We start from the raw sequence: 7,597 nt of genomic DNA on the forward strand, positions 1-7,597 counted from the left end.
ATTTGCAGGGTAGCAGTGGAGAAACAGATATAGAGAATAGACTTATGGACATGGGAGAGGGGAGGAGAGGGTGAGATGTAGAGAGAGTAACATGGAAACATACACTACCATTGTAAAATAGATAGCCAACAAGAATTTGCTGTGTGTCTCAGGAAACTCAAACAGGGTCTCTATATCAACCTAGAGGGGTGGGATGCGGAGGGAGATGGGTGGGAGGTTCAAAAGGAAGGGGATATATGTTGATTCATGTTGAGGTTTGACAGAAAACAACAAAATTTTGTAAAGCAATTCCTTCAATTGAAAAATAAATAAATTTTTTAAAGTGAAGGGGAAATAACTGTCTCAGACAAGCAAAACTCAAGGGTATTTGTTGCCAGTGGACTTGTCTCTCAAGAAATGTTAAAGAAGTTCTTCAGACAAAAAATTAAATAGATCATAAAGGAAGGACAAACATTGGAAAACTGAAAGCCTAATTTAGAAAAAAAAAATTTTTATCTTTCTTATTCTTAATTGTAACAGATAATAGTTTGTTCAAAATAACAGCATAGTATTAAATTATGTATATTTATATGTAGGTTAGGGTTTCCCTGGTAGCTCAGCTGGTAAAGAATCTGCCTGCAATGCAGAAGACCCTGGTTCGACTCCTGGATAGGGAAGATAACCTGGAGAAGGGATAGGCTACCCATGCCAGTGTTCTTAGGCTTCCTGGTGGCTCTGATGGTAAACAATCTGCCTGCAAGGCAGGAGACGTGCGTTTGATCCCTAAGTTGGGAAGATCCCATGGAGGAGGGCATGGCAATCCACGCCAATACTCTTGCCTGGAGAATCCCCATGGAAGAGGAGCCTGGCGGGTTGCAGTCCACGGGGTCGTAAAGAGTCGGACACAACCGAGCAACTAAGCACAGCACAGCACAGCACATATGTAAGTTAAAGGAACGACAGCAATGATACAAGGATGGGAGGGAAGAATTAGAACTATGCTGTTATAAGACACTTGTACTATCCATAAATGGTAGTGTCATTTGAAGGTGGACTTGGATTTCTTATAAATGTATTTTGCAAACTCTAGGATAATCACTAACAGTATAAAAATAGGCTAAGAAATAAAAGAAAATGGAATCCTATAAAATACAGAATTAAAAACACAAAAGGAAAAAAGTGTGAAAGACAAAAATAGAAACAAAGAATAAGGGCAACAGAAAATGCTAACAATTATAACAGATATTAATCCAACTGTATTGATAAGATATAAAATCAAGAATATTATGGATGCATTTCTAAAACATATATACATTAGCATGTACAAGCTAGGAGGGAAATGCTGTATAGCACAGGAAGTTCAGCTTGGTGCTCTGTGATGACCTAGAGGGGTGGCATGGAGCAGGGAGGAGACATATGTATACATATAGCTGGTTCATTTTGTTGTACAGCAGACGATAACACAACATTGTAAAGCAATTACACTGCAATAATAAAATAAAATTTAAAAAAGTAAAAATCAAAGTCTTTAAAAAGCTATTTAAAATTTAATCATTTAAATAGGTAAAAATCATTTTTAGTTCATGAGCCATATAAGATCAGGTAGCAGGGCAAGCTGGTTCACAATCATTTGCTGCCCCCTGCCATGGTGCTCACGGAGGTGATCATGGCAATTCAGGATGGAAGGAGCCTGGGGCTCAGAATGATAGTGTGGAACAGAGTTTCTCTACTCACAGCTGACTGCACTTCCCATAGGTGAGAAGCAAACTATTACACTGATCCCCTAAAATTTAGATGTCGTTCATTATAGCAGTTAGTCAATCCTGACTGATAAAAAGAAGGGAGTAACTTGGAAGAGGAAGGTATACACTAAAAGAAGCTTTAATATTTGCCAGGCACCATACTAGATGCTTTATAGGGATTATTACATTTCACTTATATAAAACTTAGAGGTAGTTTCTATTATCATATGCATTTTACCAATGAAGAGAATGAGAGTGTAAGTGAATTAATTGTTCAAGTCATAGAGCTAAAGAGTGGTGAATTTGGACTCAAACCTAACCTGCTGTGGCTCTGAATCTTGCTCTCTTTAACATTCACACTATGCTACCTCCCAGAAATATAGGACAATGTGCTGTGCAGGGCTGAATTCTGTTTACTTAATTATTTATCTACTCACTCATAATTCATAACTTGTCTAGGTTCAAGAATGATGTAAGTTTTTGTTATGGAGTAGAATGTAAACAAACTGACCCAAAGTTCTAATTAAGAAGCTAATATATGGTTGCAAACCCTGGAGAAAATGCCTCCCAGAATCTAATTATTGCTAAAGTAACTACCAGAGATCTTTGAGCAGTAAAATTCCACACATTAAAGTCCCATAAACCTCTCTCAGGTTCTTCTTTCTCTCCTCCTTCCCATGGGTATAACAACTGTGGTCATCTGGTTTCAAAACCCAAGGGAGCATGTTTGCAGGTGAGTGAGGGTCTACAAAAACTTGCCATGCTATCCGTGGAGGACCATATAGGTGACAGAGGACCAAAAGAGGACACAAAGACCGAAAAAAGACCAATGTGGGCTGTGATGGAGGTGCCCCAGGCAGCTGTCCTGCGTTCCACCCGAAGCTCTGCAGCCCCCTTGCACCCTCAGGCCGGCTGCCAGGTCAGGGCCTTTGAGACAACCTGCCCAGGTAGGTATTTCTTTGCAGGACTGAAGACCTTCATCTGCCCCTCAGGGTGCATTTGTGTCCTGCCTTCTGTGGAAACCTGTCCCCACCCCAGCCCTTCCTGAGGCAGCTCTGACCCTGGAAACAGCTCTCAGCACACTTTCACTTCCCCATGGGCAACGGTGAGGGGGATGGGGGAGGCGGTGTTATAAACCAGCCTCTGTGGCCTTGCTGCAGACCCTTCTGGGTATCTATGTGTCTGTCTGATTCTAGTGTTTTCTACAAGCCTGTATTTCAAGTTTTGTCATTTTGCTTGGACTCTGTTATATTGTTGAATAGCACTTTTATTAAAAGACCATTCCGACGTATACCTACGGCTGACTCATACTGATACATAGCAGAAACTAACAGTATTGTAAAGCAATTATCCTCCAATTAAAAATAAATTTTAAAAGAAAAGGAAAAAAAATCACACTGGACCATCTCGCTATAAAGTGTAGAATCACAGATTAAAAAAAAAAAAAAAAGACCATTCTGAATACTTTAAAAAATACAAAATGTTCACTTGCCTACATCTAAACTCAGGGGCAAATGTCTCCATGCACAGCAGTAGCTCCTGAGCTACTATTATAGCTTCTTATTATCAGGAAAGGTATCATAATCGATGTCCATGATGAAGCTTGATCAGTTAGAAAATGTAAAAACATTTGTGACTATTCTAATGTTAGAAAAATATGTATTTTATCGAATATTCCATCAATAGTATCAATTTAAAACTAGGATTATACTTCTATAAAGATACTAATTACCTGGAAAATTCATGTAGATGATACTTTTCACTCCTCCAAATGTGCAGAAAACAAGAAATTATGAGGAAGAATAGATACTTACTTGTGGCAAACTCTGAAACTAAAATTTGGTGAGATGTCCTGGGAATGTTGCAAACAGTAAAATTCAGGGGGAATGTATACAAAACACAGCCTATACTCTTGTATTTTTTAATGTAGTATTGATACATAAGGAACCTATCTGCCAGTTCAGGAAACACAAGAGATGTGGGTTCAATCCCTGGGTTGAGAAGATCCCCTGGAGAAGGAAATGGCAACCCACTCTAGTATTCTCGCCTGGAAAATCCCATAGACAGAGGAGCCTGGGTGGCTACAGTCCATGGGGTCACAAAGAATTGGACACAACTGAGTACCCATGCACACACATGCCTACACTGATATATAAATGTCTCAATCCAACTATCTTGATTATTCATTTTTCCAAAATAAATTTAGATGTCAACTATCCAAATACTTTGGGTAAAGGTATTCTGTGGAAAATTGTGGCAAGAAATTATTTCTCAGGTTTATATCCACCCAATAATTGGTATCTGTAGATCCAACATAAAGGATGAAAGATGTGAATTCATGAGTCCTCACATAGGTGGCATTTCAGATTCCTCTGTTATGTTCAAATCCCTAGGACATATGTACCATGCATCAACTGTCACACTGTCTCCTGCCTTATAGTTATAATCCTAATGGGAAAGAGAAGGAATGGCCTAGTGGGCTTGCTTTAAACAGAATTTTTAAAGGCTGGAATTATTTAAAGCACAATACTAACAACATTTATGGTAAAGAATACCCCTGAGTAGTGTAAAGAGTCAAGGTAATATAAATAAAAGCAGCTAAGAGGAAATCCTGCATGACTTTTTTCAACCAGCATTAGCAAATCTCTCCTCTTAAAGCCTCAGTGTTCTTCTCTATAAAAGGATTGGATTTGATATGTAAACCTCTATGGTCCCTTACAGCTCTGATATACTAATAATTCTCTTAATGACGTTAAGTATCCCTTAAATGTCACTGTTAGTTTTGATAGCTCTAGAAGACATTGCTGTTGCTATTCAGTCACTAAGTCATGTCCAGCTCTTTGCAACCCCATGGAATGCAGCACACCAGGCTCCCCTGTCCTTCACTATCTCCCAGAGTTTGCTCAAACTCATGTCCATTGAGTTGGTGATGCCATCCAAGCATCTCATCCCTCATTGCCCCCTCTCCTCCTGCCCTCAAATCTTTCCCAGCATCAGGGTCTTTTCCAGTGAGTCAGATCTTCATATCAGGTGGCCAAAGTATTGGAGCTTCAGCTTCAGCATCATTTCTTCCAATGAATATTCAGGACTGATTTCCTTTAGGATGACTGGTTGGATCTTCTTGTAGTCCAAGGAACTCTCAAAAATCTCCAGCACCACAACTCAAAAGCATCAATTCTTCTGTGTTCAGCTTTCTTTATGGTCCAATTCTCACATTTGTACATAACTACTGGAAAAGCCATTGCTTTGGCTAACATACCCCCTGTTTATTAAACTGCATAGAAATTGTGACTTCCAAAATAAATCCATTATCTATATTTTAATTTATTTTTGTGTTTGGAATTTCCACTCAGTTTCTATCAATTGAATCATTAAATCTTGGGAGTCCAAGAAATCTTAAATATTATCCAATCTCTGTTTATTGAAATAAGGAGCTTGGGGTTTAGGAATCTGCCCAGGTTCACACTTAATGGCACAGTAGGGCTAGAACCAGGCTTACTGACCACTAATGCTACATAGAACTTTCTCCAGCCTGTGATTCTATCTCCTTGCAGTATATTTCACACAATGTCTATATTAAAATTACAGGAAATGTCAAAAGTCCACAAGCTTCTGGAGTCAATATTAGAAGCAGGGGAGACGATTTATGGAGAAGTAAGAGCTCTTTGAAAAAGTTAATAAAACATTGTTTAAGAGGTTAAGTGCCTCCAGGGATAAGAATCTGGTCTCCTTTGCCTACACAGAACTCAATGAAAACTGAGTGTTATGTGTAAATATATTTTTGTTGAAGTTTTTTCTTTGAGATTGAGGGAGGGCACACTGATTTAAATAAAATGAGAACTGACCTCAGCTGACCCAAAACTTTTGCCCAGGGCATAAAACAAAGCCCCAATCAAACTCTACTCATGGTTCAGAGAAAGGGCAGTGAAGGGGAAGGCAAGTGAGGTTGGTGACTGAGAAATAAAAACATTTGTCTGATTCTCCTCTTCCTGACCAGAATTCCTGCTGCCAGCTTGTCATCAGAAAGGCTGTTTATACAGACATCCCAGCCTGGCTACAAAAAAAGTAGGAGTCAACTCATCAGATTATTTACTTGGTTCCTAAAGAATAATTTGGTGAAGCTTTTGAATTTCTGGCTTCTTAAGTAAACAATTTCTCCTGCGTCAAGAAGGCGTGTCTTGAATGGAAAAGGTTTGTGCCTCTTTCCCAGGGAGGCGGAGCCTGAAAAAGTTATTCAGTATTCAAGTGTACCAAAGATTAGAAGCAGGAGTCCCAGAAAGCCAAGGCCAGTCATTGTGTGCGTCACTGTGTAGACAGGCCTCTCAGGTCTGATAAGATGGGTATTGGAAGTTGATCAGCATGTATAAGAACCAGAGTGAGAACACAAACCTGATCCCAAGAGCTAAGGACAGAGCCTGATGCTCCCTCACAGAAACTCAAGAAAAATTAAGATTAATTCATGATGGAAAATATAGAAAAAGTTTGGAAGAACTGCTTTTGTATTTTAAATTTATGCCATCAAACTCTTAGGCTCTGCCCCAATCATTACCCAGAGACAGCAGCGGGGACAGAAGATTCGGTTGAACAGACCGATGCTTGATCTAATATGTCATATACCATATTTCATAGGGCTCCCCCCATGGCTCAGTGGGTAAAGAATCTGCCTGCAATGCAGGAGACACAGGAGACACGGGTTTGATCCCTGGGTCGGGAAGATCCCCTGGAGAAGGAAGTGGCAAACCACTCCAGTATTCTTGCCTGGAAAATCCCATCGACAGAGAAGCCTAGCAGGCTACAGTCCATGGGCTTGCAGTCACACACAACTGAGCAACTGAGCACATATACCTGCACACACATATTCCATATTTCATATGAAATGCAGGTTACCATTTGAAGGACAAAAATTAATGATTTGGGCCAAACATGTTTAGGGGCAGCAGTCATCAGACACTGACTTTGCTTAATCCACTTAAAATACAATTCTCATAACCCCAAGCAGCACAGTGAGCAGCTGAAAGCGTGGCCCCAGCCAGTGTGAAGGAAATATCTCCCAGGTCCTGGAGACATTCAGTTCTCCCTTCCCACTGGGATGGCTGGTCTTCACGGAAGTGATTTGCATCTTGGGAGAGAAAAAGTAAACATGAAAAGTTCTGGCTTAGGGAGAAAAGGAAACAGGTACTGCAGACATTGAAAAAAGCTGTATTCCCCACTGGCCTCCATCCCATACAATAATAATAACAATGGCTAATTTTATTATAGCTAGTAGATTAAACATTTACTGTGAGCACAGTCCTTACAGAAAATCACAGAGAAAAGTTAATCTGGTTATGAATATGTGTTGAGCACTGATTCTGTTCCAGGAATGTTGCAGGCAGAAGATTGAATAATGTTTGGCACTGCCGTTGAGAAGCTCATGATCTGGTGACCAGGAGATACAAATGGTAGTGAGGCTTGAGCCTTGAGGACAGCAGATGTGCTTTCTCTAAAAACATGGAATCCACAGGGAAGTTTGAGACCAACCCTGTGAAATTTACCCCTGTAGCTTCATGGGGGAAATGGGACTAGTGGAGCAAGAATTATTTAAAAGGCGCCTACTAAGTTCTAGGCAGGAATTAGGTAAGTGAAGTGCAATTTTGAGTTCTCTGTCTTCACGGTCTCACTTAATCCTTAGAACAAACCTCAGAGGTTGTTATGTTGCTGTTGTTTAGATGATAATTTGTGTCCAAATCTTTTGTGACCCTATGGACTGTAGCCCACTAGGCTCTTCTGTCCATGGAATTTCCCAGGCAAGAATACTGGAGTGGGTTGCCATTTCCTCCTCCAGGGGATCTTCCTGACCCAGTCTTCAAACCTGCATCACCTGCACTGGCAGGGGG

The 7,597-nt window shown here is 40.2% G+C and overlaps 1 non-coding gene across 1 annotated transcript; it reads left to right on the plus strand.

The window, feature by feature from the left end:
• The first annotated feature begins 584 nt into the window (after positions 1 to 584).
• On the plus strand, positions 585 to 656 carry TRNAC-GCA. Its single transcript has one exon. It is a non-coding gene; the product is annotated as a tRNA-Cys (tRNA).
• Positions 657 to 7,597: the final 6,941 nt, after the last annotated feature.

The sequence above is a fragment of the Bison bison genome, unplaced genomic scaffold, assembly GCF_000754665.1.
Source record: "Bison bison bison isolate TAMUID 2011002044 unplaced genomic scaffold, Bison_UMD1.0 scf7180017864064, whole genome shotgun sequence".
In the NCBI taxonomy this organism is placed as follows: Eukaryota; Metazoa; Chordata; class Mammalia; order Artiodactyla; family Bovidae; genus Bison; species Bison bison.